Source organism: Mauremys mutica, chromosome 7 (genome assembly GCF_020497125.1).
Source record: "Mauremys mutica isolate MM-2020 ecotype Southern chromosome 7, ASM2049712v1, whole genome shotgun sequence".
In the NCBI taxonomy this organism is placed as follows: Eukaryota; Metazoa; Chordata; order Testudines; family Geoemydidae; genus Mauremys; species Mauremys mutica.
Window position 1 is genome coordinate 125,447,020 of NC_059078.1, and position 17,041 is coordinate 125,464,060.

The 17,041-nt window shown below is 51.4% G+C and overlaps 1 protein-coding gene across 1 annotated transcript in view; it reads right to left on the reverse strand.

Moving 5' to 3' along the window:
* The window catches only part of SFXN2 (sideroflexin 2), a 90,170-nt gene that overhangs the window by 58,541 nt on the left and 14,588 nt on the right, over window positions 1-17,041 (reverse strand). The gene's annotated exons all lie outside the window — the stretch shown is intronic.

Sequence of the window (17,041 nt, forward strand, 5' to 3'; positions counted from 1 at the left end):
GCTTGGCGGGCAGTGTGGGAAAAGGTTGCCCTGCCTGTACCCTGGTGATCTTGCTTTCTGGAGAGCCAGAGTACATCTGTCTCCAAACCCAGAAGGAGAATGGTGTGGCGATTGAAGTGATCTAGCCCCAGTTTAAAAACCAAAAGACTGGGGAATAAAAGAGGCTCAAGTGAATTCCTAAGCGATAGCTAAATACGCAAGGGGACATGGTTACAGCTTCGTGCAGAAGGAGCCAGGCAGCAGCATAAGACACGCAGGCAGATCTGTTTAAAATCAGCTTGCTCAGTAACTCTCACCTCCAGCTGCAGTACTTTATCCGGAACCCCAGGAATCTTTGCAGCACATGTTCGGAGTAACGCCTCGCAGCATGTGTCTGAAAGGTCGCCTTTGCTTTGTTGTTAATGCATCCACTCCCTGTAAACAATCGCAGCTCTCTTCCAAAGAGCGAGCTTGTGCTGTTTAAGAGGCTAAATGCAAAGCTTCAGAATATGGGCTCCCAGCCTTGAAACACGTCGCCTTTGCTGCATTGAAAGTGTAGTGTTTCTGAAATGCTTCCGGACCCCTGAACGTCAACAGTTTTAAAAGAAACCCACGCTCCTGTGACCTTAGCTCCCGGCCACTTTAAAAGAGCCTTGAGTTAGGCTCTTCCTTTCTCTTTGATCACGTCTTTAACAAGCAGGCAAACTATATTGGCGCGTTTCTTTGCAGCTAAGCAGCAGTTGATAATGTGCGTCGCAGTGAACTGTTTGCATTTGAAAAGATTTTCTGTTTTTTCCATAGTCAGACATATATGCACTTGGAAATTGTATTTTTTTTTTAATTTTTCTTGTTGTCCCAGCGTTGAAGGGGGAAATTGACTTTATTGGTCATTGAGTCCAGAAATGGCTTGCTGGATCAATAGATATATGCCTGCATGTAGAGAGGCTTGTTTGCATCTTTGGTGCGGGCATCTACTCACACCAATGCTCCTTGCTAAAATCCAGGAGACACAAGTAATCAGTCCGTTCAGGCAATAATGGAGAGAATGTGATAGTGTGAGGGGCTACCAGAGTTTTATTTCCATGTATGTAGGGGAACTTAAGTAGAGCATCCCGTACTGATGACCATAAACTTTCCCTTTGTGGTAAACAAGCCTCCATGCATCCCCCGGATGGGAATTAAAAAGTACTTGAGACACAATTCACCTGCCATCTCTTATTTTAATATATTTACAGTCCATTCAACCCTGATCAGCTAAGCAAAGCTTCTCTCCTCCCTCAGCACCACCTGTCTAAACACAAAGTATCAGACTGGTTACAACCATCTGGAACACCTGCCATCGTTGAAAAAAAAAATCTCCATTGCACCCGCCAGGGTCACATTCAATTTATGCCAATTATGGTGTTTAGGTTTTGTCCTTCTGATTCTGTCTGCTGTTTTCCCCTTTTAAGGAAGTTTCTATGGAAACAAACTGTCTCATTGACATGGGTGGAGCTTATTCATAGATTTTATAGCTTCATAGATTTCAAGGCCAGAAGGGCCCATTACGATCATCTAGTCTGACCTCCTGTATAACAGAGACCATTAAATCCCACCCAGTAATTTCTACATCAAGCTCAATGACTGGTGATTGAAGTAGAATCTCTCTTTTAGAAAGACATCAAACCTTGATTTAAGGACTCCGGGTGACAAAGAATCCACCACATACCTTAGAAGGCTGTTTCAATGGTTAATTACCCTCACTTCTAAAAACGTGCATCTTATTTCCTGTTCGAATTTGTCCAGCTTCAACTTCCAGCCATTGACTCCTGCTAATGCCTTTGTCTGATAGAGTAGAGAGCCTTCTGCTAGCTCTGTCTGGGTTCTTAGAAGGGGAAAGATGGTGTAATGGTTAAAGCTCTGGGTGGAACATCAATAATTCTGGGATAACCCTGGCTCCAGACATACTAAGTTCTTTTACCCATTTTCCAACTATGTTCTGTGCACATTCGGGATTTTTGTATTCTTTCTAATTGCACGGGATCACTGTGCTTTCGTTATTAAATATATTTGTATGACAATAGCACCCACTAGCCTCATTCAGGATCACACCCCACTGGGCTAGGGCGCCATACCAACCATATACGAAGATGCATTTTCTTCCCCTGGAGAGCACACAGACTAGGCTGTCCAATTCTGGCTTATTTCAGGATATAATCTGGCCCATCCACGCTCTATAGTTTGTTCCTTTTTTTGAATTTGCTCAAAAGGGGTATTTGCAATATTTGGTCATGTTGTAAAATTCAGTGTATAATTTAGATGTCTTTGTCAATAAATAAAAATTTAGTAGAAACAAGAAGTCAGTGTTTTGAGGTTATATTTTGTTTTCAGCCAAGGTTTTGGGATTGTGTTGGGTCTTTATTTTTCAGACCATCCAAAAGGAAGACTTCACTTTTAAAGGATCCTATTATCTACAGAATACCTTCAGCATTTCAGCTCTGCCTCTTCTCATCAAAGAATTAGACATTAGGGATTAGTAAAATGCCTCACAGTTTTTGAAACAAGGAGTCTTTTCCCCCTGAAAAATGGCGCTTTATCCAAAATCAACATATTTTGCAAAAAAACCCTGGCATTGGACTTCACTGGGTTGCTGTTAGGGGGAGGGGGGCTTGTGTGCCAAAGATGCACTTTAAAAAAAAAAAAGCTTGATGTTTTTATTGAAAATATCAAAAAGATGAACACTTTCACCAACAGTTTGGATAACGTTTGATCAAAATGATTAAAAAGCAAAGTTTTGTGTGTGTGGAAAACCAGAAAACGGTTGGGTTTCGAACACTTTGAAATGAAACCAAGTTTGACATTTTTGGCAAAACTACTGGATTTTACCTCTTCCTACAACACTACCCCAGGCAAACAAGAGAGATCAGAAATCGGAGCTTTCTAAAACACTGAGAGTATGTTCCCGCTATGCTCAGGATAGCTAGCAGACGGGCAAGCCCTTGGAAAAAAACGTGATAGATGGTCACACCGGGTTTTTTAAATTTTTTTTTTGACTGATCCTTGATATTTTTAGAGCAAACTAGGAAATACTTTCACATCTTGTTTGCCTAATGGATTGGATGTGAAAAATATTTCTGTGGCAAGTGAACACCCCAGGAGTTGTCTGAGCTGTCACAATGTTATATATTGTCCTCCCCCACCCCCAATTCTCTGCATTTCCCCTCTCCTGTTTCTATTTACAGTCGGCCTTGATGTAATTTACGACGGGTCTGCGTGCGACCTTGCATGTGTCTGGTATAGCGAACCACAGCTACCCTACATGCAGAAGCCTTGCTGTGACAGCTACATGATGAATGTAGTGCTCTAAAAGGACTTGAATGTATTGGAGGGGAAAAATAAAAATCAACCCAACAACCCATCGGCTGAAGGAGAAATAATAGCACGTTTTCCATTGCTGTTTAGCCAACACGTCTCTTGTTTACACCAGGCCTCTATCCTTGACTAAAACCTTTAGCAGAATGTGGGAGTCTTTTGGGACTGGCGTGCTGGAGATCTCACTCTCCCGGCTACATCCCCAACGCCGCTAAGCAGACACCCTGCTAGCCCAGCTCATCTTCGGCTTGCGACAAGCTACCCAGCCAGAATGTTTGTCTGTAACAAGCATCCAGGCTGCTTTCAAATAGGTCCCAGCAGCTTTGCCCACTGAGCTGCTGCGCTGCTACGCCAACCAAGTAATTGCAATTAAGGTTTTGGTTGGTTTTTTTTTTGTATGTGGAATTGGGCTCATGTTGGAGGCTTGTGATTGGCTCGCAGCTAAATCGCAGTTTAGGGCTCAGTTGGCTGCATTTAGGGTTGTTGTGGGTTTTTTTTATTGCAATCTGTTTGCTTATTTCCCTTTCCAGCGCTGATAGGAAACTCAACTCCGGTAAAATCTGCAGTCAAAGTGCACTAGGGTGACCAGACAGCAAGTGTGAAAAATCAGGACGGGGGTGGGGGGTAATAGGAGCCTATATAAAGACCCAAAAATCGGGACTGTCCCTATAAAATCAGGACATCTGGTCACCCTAGCGTGCACTGAAGCTGGAGTGTGGCTTTAAAGGGTGTCTGTGCTCAGAACATGTGTGTGTGTGCGTGCACGCGCTCAGAACAGTGTAAGTGTGTGTGCGCGCGCTCAGAACAGTAAGTGTGTGCGCATGTGCTCAGAACAGTGTAAGTGTGTGTGTGTGCGTGTGCTCAGAACAGTGTAAGTGTGTGTGTGTGTGCTCAGAACAGTGTGTGCTCAGAACTCTGTGTGTGTGCGCATGCTCAGAACAGTGTAAGTGTGTGTGTGTGCACACGTGTGCTCAGAACAGTGTAAATGTGTGTGCTCAGAAAAGTGTAATTGTGTGTGTGCACGTGATCAGAACTCTGTGTGTGCACGTGCTCAGAACTCTGTGTGTGCGCTCAGAACTCCGTGTGTGTGTGTGTGTGTCTGTACACATACCCACACATGCATATTTCACATTTAACGTGGTGGTAGAGATGTCTGTCCCTGATCACCATAATGCAAGGAAATCTGAACCTACAGAGGACTCGCCGGTACTAGATCTTCTCTTTGTAAAGCACCATGACAGTCAGACACTACAGCCATGCACAGAGTATAAAAGGATAGCGAGATGTGGCTCTGTATAAATACTCCGAAAAGAAAGGAAAACTGTCAGGTAACTTAGGGCCAAAATCTGATGTATATTAGAAACTGTCAGGGAACAAACTACAACTAACTCATCCAGGGGAGAGATTTTTAAAGAGATGTTACCCTCATGGGCTGACCTTACGATATTTTTTGTTGTGCTACTGCCAGCCAGCCGAGGGAGCACAACCTGAACCCTCCTACAACTGAGTGGAAATTGACGGCCTTCAGTGGTGCTCTTGTCAACAAAGAAAAGCCGTTTTGGCTTGTGCTCCAGAGGAGCGTTCTTAACCAGGGGGCGGAAAAACGGTGCTTTCAGAGTCCGGCAGCTGGCCTGCTCACTAACACAGCCCACAAGGAATATGTCACCCCAATTTGTCTCTCTCTATGCTGGCTCCCCAGTGAACAGAGGCCTGCCCAAGATGGCGGTCCTTTGGTTTTGGCCCCAACTATCTGAGAAATCACCTCCGCGGTGAAGAGATCACATGATAGCTTCGCTCTGCTGGAACAATCAAGCCGTTGGTAAATAGGGGAGGACTTATGTTGGCGAATACGGGCCGACCGTCCGACTTGTGTTCACAACTATGTGCAAACCCATTTCTTAGACTCATCTATCTCCAGGTTTTCTACCACTGTGCATCACCACAGCAGCTGGGTGCCTTCCATGTAAAATCAATAGCAAAGGCCCTAGTGGATTTTCATGGGGTCTCCGGTAGGTCTCCCTTTTTGGGGGTCAAAACTCTGCTTGGGGTACAGTTTTTTGGAGGGAGGAGGGTGATAGAGGCTGGGAATAGAAGGGGGCACATGAGTTTTCCTGCAAGAACCCCAATGCATCAGCATTCTCATACTTTAATAACTTTAAGCTTATTCTAGGCTGACCAGACTGCAAGTGTGAAAAATCAGGACAGGGGTTGGGGGGTAAGAGGAGCCTATATAAGAAAAAGCCCCAAATATCGGGACTGTCCCTATAAAATCGGGACATCTGGTCACCCTGGCTTATTCCTTCCAACAGGACTGGAAGACAGAGATTTGTAAGTTTCCTTCAGTACCATGGTGATGGGCCACCTTATGAAAACCTAGACAGATTTCAGGCTTCTGACAGTCTCCCAAACAAGAGCGTTATACAAACAATCCTGGAACACATGAATGCTCCTTTAACGGTAGCTATTTGTAGCCCCAGGCTCCGTCCCACTGGCCCTCGTTTACAAATGCTTGGGGATCCTTTCACGCTTAAGTCATGAAACATTATTGGGGAATATATTTGGGCAGAACAGACTACACAGGTGTCAAAAGTTCTACTTGTCGTTCCCTGGCAAAGCCTTGTGCACATGCCAACGTTTCAGGAGAAAAACCACATATGCCTTCGTCTGCTCCACTGAAATCCTCTGGGCTGCAGGAACAGAGGCTTTAGAAGGAGAGAGATTTTGCTGTAAGATCAGGCGCGTGGTGGTTGAGTGAGCGTAGCCATGTCCCCCTCTAGTGGCCAGCTAAGGGCCTGCTACTTCATTGACGAGTTACTTGTTTAGCTCGAATGGCTGGACCAACTCCCATTGTGGGAAAACTCCCGCTGGCTTTAATGAGAGTTGGCTCACATGGTCAGTCCTGAAGGCCCAGTTCTCTGCTGATGAGCCATCGTGAACCATCCCGGAGACAAGCAGCGAGAGGAGAAGCAACGTTCCCCCCATCGCCACCAAGAGGCAGCAGCTCCCCTCTCCTCCCGCGACTGCCCCATACATCATGTAGTTAGGATACAAAGGCGACACAAGTGGGGGAGATGGCAGCTAAGTAACAGTGCTGCCATGAAAACCAGTCCCTCCCTTCAACAGGTGCTGCCCCAAGCGGGTTTCAGCTCTGTCGCTACAATGGGCTCTACAAAGCAGGGCTTCTCCTGGCTAATGCGCTAGTCCAAGGCAGCTGTCTCCCTCCCAGCTCCCTCCTAACCCCCCAGATTTTATGTTAGATTCTCAAGCACCTCCCCCCAGCACCTGTGAGGCCAGAGACAGCTCAGTGATATCCTAGGGCTCGGAGACTGAGGGGATTAGGCTGATCTGAGGGCTGGGAGGGGGGCGGGGGGATGAGGACTAGAGGGCCCCACAGGGCTTCTGCTGTTCATTTCATTCACTTTAAAGTGAATTTACTGCTGATGGGCGAGTGCCCGGCTGGCAGCCCTGAGCCCGCAGTCTGCGCCTGGGAGCACTGGGCCAAAGGCCCCGAGCCCGCAGCCCAGGGCCAGCGTGAAGACAGCCCCTCCTCATGGCAGACACATTGGGTTCAATCCCCAGTGTCAGCCAAGGTAGCAGCTATTGCACCTACAGAAGGGGAGACGCTGGCCCCGCTTGGCTGAGTCTCCTCCCCAGCGGCTGGAGCAGGGAGCCCCAGAAAGGCTGTTTCTTCAGGCTGAGACCTGCAAGCTGAACACTGCTGCTGGCATGTGCTTTGCCCTCCCCGTCCCTGACCACTGCCCGCCCCCCACCCCTCTGTGTGCTCTTCCTACTGCTGCCCTGCCCTGGCCCGGCCACCCGGCCGGCCATTCGCCTGCTTGTAAGCCGGCCAGGCCTGGTGTTCAGGGTTTGTCCCCTGACCGGTCCAGATATAAAACTGGTTGTGGGTTCGTACCGAGCCTGGGACGGAAGCCGCGGCTATTCCGAAGAGGGTGCCGCTCCACGCCTGCCGGCACACCCTTGCACCGTGTGGGCGGGGTCACACCATTCTCGGCAGTAGCGGAACGTCCAGTGTTCTGGGGATGCGTCTGTCGCCACCCTACCGACCACAGCGCTGGGCCCCACCTCATGCCCCCTGGCATCTCATCATGCCCCGCCAATGAGCTAGTCCACCCACCTGTATGTCGCAGGCCACCAGCACCACCCAGCCCCTGCACACCAGACCCAGCAACCGAAAGCAGACTAAGTACTGCAGCCCTAAGCTATGACATGCCACAGGCCGAGAATAGGAGGGCCTGAGGGGCACCAGTGCCTGAGATCCCCACAGTGGCAGGGAAACAATTATGTGAGATACACCTAGATAATCCTGTAAGTGATCTGCACCCACACGCTACAGAGGAAGGCAACCCCTGTCCCCCTTCCCCCCAGCCCTGCGATCCCCGCCAGTCTGACCCAGGGGGAAACACACAGAGTTGTGTTCGACCCTGAGCATGTGAGCAAGAACCAGCAAGCTCTAAGCACCGGAGAGAGGGAATGCTCAGTGCCACCTCAGGTCCCTGGCCCCCCACCTGCTTCCATCTCCAGCCACGGCTATCCCTGATGCTTCAGACGAAGGAGACCAAAAACCAACCCAGAATACATTGGAGGAGATTTCTTCCTGACCCCTGCAGGCCATTGGCTGAAACCCTGAAGCATGAGCGTTAGGAATAAAAGACATACACCAAAAGTGAGTCCCAGGACTGCTGAGCCATGCCCCCCAATTCCCCTGCACAAGCAACCCTGTCATACACTCACACTCATTGATTTGTCCTGCTCTATCTCAACACTAAATACGCTGTTTGCTCCCACAACTGCTGTTGGGAGGCTGTGCAAGAACCTCTGATTCCCCATGTGAATTTGCTCCCGGGCCAGCATTGTCCTTCAGCAGCTCTCCCCATCTCGGGGCAACCACCTGACAATTGATGACCCATTGGCCTGGACTCTTGTTCCATGTGGAATTTCCACTTGCTCACTCCCTCCCTTGCTGGTTTGTGATCGTCCATGAATCATGCGGGCGCCTTCCTATGGGGAGTGGAGCCAGCGTTGCTTGAGGAAGCAAAGTAGAGCAGATACTTAGCTCTGAAACAAGGACCCCCTACCCCCAGGCAGGTGCCCAGGGATCACTTTGGAGCCTCCTGGGGTGGGGGGCTGCAGGGAAGCTGAGTTTGCTTGTTGGTTAAACACCACTTCTGCCAGGCACCTGATTTATTGCTCAGCCCCAGGTGCTTGGTGCACTGTCCATCACTCTTCCACTCCGTACACCTTCAGCACCCCTGTGAGGCAAGTCTTGGACCCAATCCCTGGCCACATGGGTCACTGCTGCCTGCCACAGGCACACAGACCCTCCCACTCCAGAATGCCCTTGAGCTAAGGGGGAGTCTCCACTAGCTGTTAGCAGTAGAGGGGCTAGGAGACACAGCCAAACAGCTCCAACTGCACCTAGGAGAGGGCCAAGTCATTTAAGGTCCAGGTCCTGCCTCCCTTCACTCATCTTAAGCAGCACTGCGCTTGGCGAGGAACCCCACCGATAGAGGCACCTTGCTGCGGGTGCTATTTTCCATAGAGGTAAAGCTGCTCAGCAGCAGAGGCAGGACCGGAACCCATGTCTCCCGCAGCCCAGCCTGGTGCTTTAACCCCTAGGCCACACCCTCTTTCCCATACACCAGTCCCCTTCCGCGCTGGCTTTTCAGGATGAGCTTGGCCTTTGTCTACGGTGCCAGAAAAGACCCGTCCCGGCCTGAGAAGCCACCTGCTGGCTCCTAATTTGCGCCAGCTAACGGACTCTCAGCAGGGGCAGGGCCGGGGTCGGTCTCCAGCTTCGGAGCCGGCGCCGAGCTGAAGCAGCCTCGGAGCCCAGCGAAAGCTGCTGACTCAGGAGCAATCAGCGACGCACAGCTGTCCGCGGGGCGGCTGCTCTCCACACTTTTGCCTGTGAATGTCAGGATAAACTCCCTTTCCCCAGCAGGCCCCCTCCCGCTCACTCCTAATGAACATACGGCCCAACAGCTGTACGCGGCTATGCATATGCATGGTGCTCTCTCTATTTATACCCCTCTCCATCCATACTGGAGATCACAGCTGTCGCTTTTCTTCCTGCCGACGCTCGCGCTCTTTGGAGTCTGACTTGACCTATTTTGCAGGCAGAAGTTTTTGTGTGATGATGATTTACCCAGTTGGGGCTTTTGATTGCGGCTGAAACATCTTGATTGAAGGCAAACAATGGCAGCTTCTCCAGCGAGCGGCGCCGCGCTCTGCTGACACCGCACGCCTGGGCTGGGCCAGCTGAGTGGGGCAGGGCCCCCGGGCTCTGCCACTGGAGCAAACGAGGGCGGGCAGTGCCCTGGGGAGATGCACCTTACCACCAGCTGCTGAGGGGGTTGCGATCCGCTGAGAAATGCAGGCAGCCTGGCAGCTGCCTGCGTGTTGCAAGGAGCTAGACTCTGTGCAAAGAACATGCTAGAGGCTTTGCAATTATCGTGGTCTGTAGCCTCCCCCGTCCTAACCAGTGGCTTTCATTTTCCCCTTCCAGATACGGCCCAAGCTCTGTATATCGTTAGTCTGTTATTGGAGGGCGGCTCGGCTAAGGCCCAGGCTGGGCACAGTGCTGGTCTGTTATTGGAGGGCGGCTCGGCTAAGGGCCAGGCTGGGCACAGCGCTGGTCTGTTATTGGAGGGCGGCCCTGGCTAAGGCCCAGGCTGGGCACAGTGCTGGTCTGTTATTGGAGGGCGGCCCCGGGTTAGGCCCATTTTACAGCCTGGGACGGTGAGACACAGAGCCAAAGCAACTTGCCCAAGGTCAGACATGGAACCCAGGTCACCTGACGCCAGTCTGGGCATTAACCGCACGCCCTGCCCGTCTCTCCGTGGGAGAAGGGCTTTGGGGCAATGGATCAGCCCCCCTGGTGTGCTGGCTTTGAATGTGTGACCCAAAGGTCTACGGGCATCCAGAGCCCCTTGCTGGTCCCTGGGACACCCATGAGAAAGCCCCGGCTGGTGTCTGTCAGGGGCCCAAGGCGCAGGGCTGGGTGCAACAGTGTCCCACTGCAGAGGTCAGTTGTGACCACAGAAGCAGCAAACCGGGGAGGCCCCGATGCTCAGAGCTACCAGGGAAGGGACCCCTCCGATGGCTGTTGTCTCCCAAGCAGCCACCGTGACAGTCCCTGTCCCTTGCTGGCTTCTCCTCGAACAAGTCCCCTTTAAATCTAGTCACAGCAAAACGGCTCTAATATCGCCACAGCGTCAGTATCTGCCGACCGCGTCGTGCCGTAGCCTCAGGAGCCGTGGAACGAGTCCCCTCCGCATGCCTCGGGCTCAGCGAGATGGTCTGCCAGGCTCCCCGCCCGCCCCCCACTACTTCCAAAGTGAAAGGGAGTGTAAATCTCCTAGTCCCCACTGAACCACTGCACTAACTGCCGCAGAGCTGGCTGAGTCGCTGCTCAGGACTCCCCAAGTACACAACAGGGTGTGTGGGTGTACATGGACACTGTGTGGGTGTGTGCAGACACCGTGCGGGGGAGGCTGAGATTGCACTCAGCATCGGAAGGCATTGGCAGCACATGGCGTTTAGCAGAGGAGGAATGGGGGGGCCCTGAGGAACCCCCCCCCATGCTGCAAAGGAGCGAGACAGAGGCCTCTCTGCGCTGGGTTTCTCCATCTCTCTGGGGGACTCCCCTGGTGTGTCTGTCCTCACCCCCCGCACGCCGGGTGCAGCAGGTCCCACTGTTACTTGTCCCAGACCAAAGGTCCATCCAGCCCAGTATCCTGTCTGCCAACAATGCCCAGTGCCAGGTGCCCCAGAGGGAATGAACAGAACAGGGAATCATCCAGTGAGCCATCCCCTGTCGCCCATTCCCAGCTTCTGGCAAACAGAGGCCAGGGACACCATTCCTGCCCAGCCTGGCTAATAGCCATTGATGGACCTGCCCTCCATGAATTTATCTGGTTCTTTTTTGAACCCTGTTGTGGTCTCGGCCTTCACAACATCCTCTGGCAGGGAGTTCCACAGGTTGACTGTGCGTTGTGTGAAGAAATACTGCCTTTGGTTTGTTTCAGCCCTGTTGCCTATTCATTTCAGCTCCCCCTCACCCCCAGCAATCCTTCACCTTATGAAAGGGGCCAGGCTGGGCGCCACACAAAGGGGGAATTAAACCCATTGGCGCCTTCATTCCTCTCCTCTAGCCCTGCAGCAAGGCACTGGCAGCATCCAGAACTGAGCCCAGGTCGAACGGCCCAGGAGCCCCCTTTGCTCTGACCACTAGGCCATGCTGCCTGCCCAAGGGAGTGAGCGGGGCGGGGACCCCGTGCCTTGGGCTCCACTCAAAGTACCCCAGCCTCTTAGTCTCCTCGCTGGAGGTGCAGGTCACCACGGGCTGTATAGGGCTGGGGAAGGCAGTGCGAGGACCCCCGGGATTTGTTGCTTTGTCCTGCTTTTTCTTGACTGGCGTTTTTAGCCCCACTGAGTCCCTGGAGCAGCGGTAAAAGCACCTAATGCCCCTGGGCAGCACACAGCCACTGGGCAGCTGCTTAGGTGGCAGGGAGCAAACCCCTAAATCCTTGGGCAGAAAGCCTCGGGCCAGCCTCAGACAAAACCAGTCGCTGTTGGTTTTGTTTGAAGTGTGTCCTTCATCGCTGTTTCTACGGCAACCAGGCCAGTTCACCTCCTGGCCCAGATGTAGCAAAGGAAGCAGCCCGGGGGAGGAGAGATGCAAAAAAAGGGAATGAAAAAGAAAAAGAAAGAGGATGGGGGCGGGAGGGGGAGAATCAGCATCTGGATTCTCTGTGCACCTTCCTTGCTCTGGAGCCGCCGGCTCGGGGGCCCGCTGGAGAGGATGGTCCCTCGTTGGGGGACCCGTCTCCCAGCAGCTCCAGTGCTGAAGGATTCCACTGAGTTTGTGCCTCGAGGTTTATTTTTTAAATCGCGTTCATGCTTCAAAATCTTGGTGTGCTCACAGCTTGGCCCCCCCAGCTTTCCCTGGGCTCAGATCTTCTTAGGGAGTTGACTGGCCTCCTCCCCCACTCCCCAAAATATCCCTCCGCATCATGTTCTACGTCAAACAAAGGAAGCTTTTGTTCAGCTGAGCTCCGTTTGTTCGGGGGGTTGCTCTAAAGAAAGGAGGTGCTGCCCCTTTAAATGAGCGTCTTTCACCAGAGCCTTGACACTCAATGACTCCGCCACTTGTCCGTGTGGATAATCTGGAAACTGAGGCTGGAATGTGCTGAGCGGGATCCGATCGGACAGAGGGAACTGGATCAAAGGCAGGGGCACGGCGGAAGGCTCTGGCACAGGAACAATGGCACAGTGAGCAGCACTTTCAGAGCCTTTGAACGTGAGCTCAGAGCTCAAACATAAATCGCCCTGACCCAACAGAGTTCAGCCTCTGGAGAATGGCACTTCCAAGTGCTGCAACCCAGGGACAAGGGAGCCTGGGAATTGGGTGTGATTGTGCTCCCGGACCATTCTGAACGTGTGCCGAACCCAACATCCACAAAGCCAAGGAGCGGAGCTAGGCATACAAATTCTTCAATCCCACTTCCCCCACCAAGAGTTTCAATGACTCCACGTAATGTTCCCCTCTACACCTGGCCTTCCACAATTTCAGTATTTCAATCAATTTGCAAACATATAGAAGATAATAAGGTGATAAGTAACAGTCAGCATGGATCTGTCAAAAACAAATCGGGTCAAACCAACCTGATCACTTTCTGTGACAGAGTAACAAGCCTTGTGGATGGGGGGGAGTGCTAGACATGGTATATCTTGACTTTAGTAAAGCTTCTAATACTGTCTCCCATGACCGTCTCATATACAAACTAGGGAAATACAACCTAGATGGAGCTACTATAAGGTGGGTGCAAAACTGGTTCCCAGGGAGTATTTATCAGTGCTGGAAGGGCATAACGAGCGGCATCCTGCAGGGATCAGTTCTGGGTCTGGTTCTGTTCAATATCTTCATCAATGATTTAGATAATGGCATAGAGAGTACACTTAAAGTTTGTGGACGATACCAAGCTGGGAGGGGTTGCAAGTGCTTCGGAGGATAGGATTAAAATTCAAAATGATCTGGACAAACTGGAGAAATGGTCTGAAGTAAATAGGATGAAATTCAATCAGGACAAATGCAAAGTGCTCCACTTAGGAAGGAACAATCAGTTGCACACATGCAAAATGGGAAACGACGGCCTAGGAAGCAGTACTGCGGAAAGGGATCTGGGAGTCATACTGGATCACAAGCTAAATATGAGTCAACAGTGTAACACTGTTCTGGGATGTATTAGCGGGAGTGTTGTTAAGCAAGATGTGAGAAGTAATTCTTCCGCTCTACCCCGCGCTGATTAGGCCTCAACTGGAGTGTTGTGTCCAGTTCTGGGCGCCACATTTCAGGAAGGATGTGGACAAATTGGAGAGAGTCCAGAGAAGAGCAACAAAAATGATTAAAGGTCTAGAAAATATGACCCGTGAGGGAAGATGAAAAAATTGGGTTTGTTTAGTCTGGAGAAAAGAAGACCGAGATGGGCAGGGGCGGCTCCAGGCCCCAGCATGCCAAGCGCGTGCTTGGGGCGGCATGCCGCGGGGGGCGCTCTGCCGGTCGCCGGGAGGGCGGCAGGCAGCTCCGGTGGACCTCCCGCAGGCGTCCCTGCGGAGGGTCCACTAGTCCTGAGGCTTCGGTGAAGCAACCGCAGGCACGCCTGCGGGAGGTCCACTGGAGCCACGGGACCGGCGACCAGCAGAGTGCCCCCCACTGCGTGCCGCCGTGCTTGGGGCAGCGAAATGGCTAGAGCCGCCCCTGGAGATGGGACATGATAACAGTTTTCAAATATGTAAAAGGTTGTTACAAGGAGGAGGAAGAAAAATTGTTTTTCTTAACCTTTGAGGATGGGACAAGAAGCAATGGGCTTAAATTGTAGCAAGGGCGGTTTAGGTAGGACATTAGGAAAAACTTCCCAACTGTCAGAGTGGTTAAGCACTGGAATAAATTGCCTAGGGAGGTTGTGGAATCTCCATCATTAGGGATTTTTAAGAGCAGGTTGGACAAACACCTGCCAGGGGTGGTGTAGATAATACTTAGTCCTGCCAAGAGTGCAGGGGACTGGACTAGATGACCTCTCGAGGTCCCTTCCAGTCCTATGATTTTATGATTCTATGATTCACTAATGGCCAGTTGCAATGCTGCAGTGCACGGACAGGTGATGCCACCTGCTCATGGAAGAGCAATGGGGCGCTGGTGAATCTGGGGTGCGACGAGTCCAGAACAATCAACACTCTGTGTGTTAGAGTGGAAGACCACAGACCCTATAAGGGTGAGAGCTCCATTTAAAGGGCTATACACAAATTACCATATACAACCACAGCTATAGTGGACAGACTTATGAACAATACAGGATACCTTAAACTCAATGCCAACAGATTGTGCTCTTTAGAGACACCCACCACCTACATATATACGGATGCCACCTCTATTACAGACAGCACTGGTAGCACCTTTTATTAAGGTTGCCTGACACTTTCCATTATAAGTCCCTGTTTTCAGTTGCTTATAACTTTCCCAAAGTTGAACCATTTGGGCTGAAATTTTCCATGCTAAGTGTCTGCCCCACACTGAATATGTATTTTAAGTTCAGCTAAAATAGTTCTGCCATTTCTGAGAACAAGGCTAGGGGAAAATTCAGTGTTTCGCCCATGTTAATATAATTCTTGAGACCTTTTCTTTATAAAGCTCTAGTGCTCCATGCTTGGGAGCTGCAGGGACTTGAAATTTGGAAGGGGGTGGCCTTTGGGTCAGGGATGTGCCTTTTGCCATTCCCACAAACATCCGCCCAAATTTAGCCAAGTTATAGTATGCTTGGAAGGATTTGATTTTATCAGTAAATGTCGGTAAACATAAATTTCACTGTACACGCACAGACCCAACTAAAGAAATCTTTTCATTGATAATAATTAAGGCTACGTTTTAGTCATGGGTATTTTTAGTAAAAGTCATGGACAGGTCACTGGCAGTAAAATAAAATTCACGGCCTGTGACCTGTCCGTGACCTTTACTATATACCCCTGACTAAACCTTGGGGGGACACTTTGGGGGGGGCGACCCTGGGGGTGCCCAGGTGCAGGGGTGGTGGCCAGGGGGGAGGTAGGGCCCCAGGAGGTGCGGTGGGTGCTCGGGGGGGGGGGTTGGCGGGGCTGGGGTAGGTTCCCTACGCAGCGGCACCCTCCAGCTCCAAGCTCCATGTGCTGCCTCTGCTCCGCCCCAAGCCCCAGTTCTGCAGCTCCCATTGCCTGGGAACCGTGGCCAATGGGACCTGCGGAGGCGGTGCCTGCCAGCAGAGGCAGCATGTGGAGCTAGGAGCTGAGGGAGGGGAGTTCCTGTCACCTTTCTGGGGAGTCTCCCCCCAGGTAAGCACTGCCCTGTACCCCACTCCTCAGCCCTGAGCCCCCACACACCCAAACTCCTGCTGCTGGGGGGCAGGGAGGCTCAAGCCTGCTGCAGCAGTGGCCGGTGCGCCTGGCCCAGGGGCTGCCCGAGCTGCTCAGGTGGATCCCGGGCCAGCCACATGGGCCGCTGCAGAAGTCACGGAGGTCACGGAAAGTCACGGAATCCGTGACTTCCGTGACAAACACGGAGCCTTAATAATAATAGAAACTCGCTGACAGGCAAAGTACGAAAAATGCTGTTTGAGAACTTCCTAGGGCTTGATTTAAGGATATTTCCTTTGGCTATTTTGACGTGGGCTGCTGACAATTAGTGTTTTACTGGTTAGAAAGCTTTCACTCTTTGAATCGCAACGCTTACTGGCATTAAGTACTGACTGCCCGCCCCTCCGCAACTGTGACCATTTAGATCGATAAATATCAAAATAAAAATGCTTAAAACCCAGCTCTTTGCGCAACTGTGAAAATTTAAACCAATCAAAACGGGGGGAAATGCTTAAAAATGTCAGTCTTATCCACTGAAATGATCAAAATGGAGTTCTGCCGAGCCTACTTATCAGCCGCAGAAAATGCTGCATTTTGCACATGCTCAGTAGACCTTAGATTTTAGCAGCTCGGTTCCCTGAAGATTTTGTCCACCCGGGCACGCTCCAGCCTGCGGCTGTGTCCGCCTTTCCCTGCAGTTGCAGCTCCGGGCTGCTGCAGGCCGTGCTAGGCTCAGCTAGGAGAGAGCAGCTAAACGGAGAGCAGGGAGCCTGCTGGGCCCAGGCTGTGAGGAGGAGGAAGTGGCCTGACGTGAATGCAGATGGAACAAGAGAGGGACCTGTGGAGGGCGGGTGGGGGGAGTCGATGGGGAGAAGGTGCCTGCAGGGGATGGCAGGAAGGATTAGGAATGGAGGCTGGGAGAGGGGGTCGGGTGGGGATTGGTTGGGCAAGGAGACTGGGAAGGGGAACTAGGGAGACGTTGGGGGACGGACTTGGAGCCAGTAGGTTGGGGGAGACTGAGGTTGGCTGGGTGGGGCAGAAGTGGTCAGGCTTAGGGGAAAGGGTCAGAAAAGTCTGTGTCCACTACAGCACACTCCCCTCCAGAGCCTGGAATGGAACCCAACAACCCTGAGGCTCACCCTGTCTCTGCTGTCAGCAAATAGGCGTGAACCACCCTGGTAAAGTTCCACACAGAGGATGACAACCTACTACTGCTATTGGTTACTCCAATCGCTCAAGTGGCAGAAGTTTGTACAGTAGATCTAAAGGTTCCAACCCTGCTGATAATCTACATGGGTGTCAATAT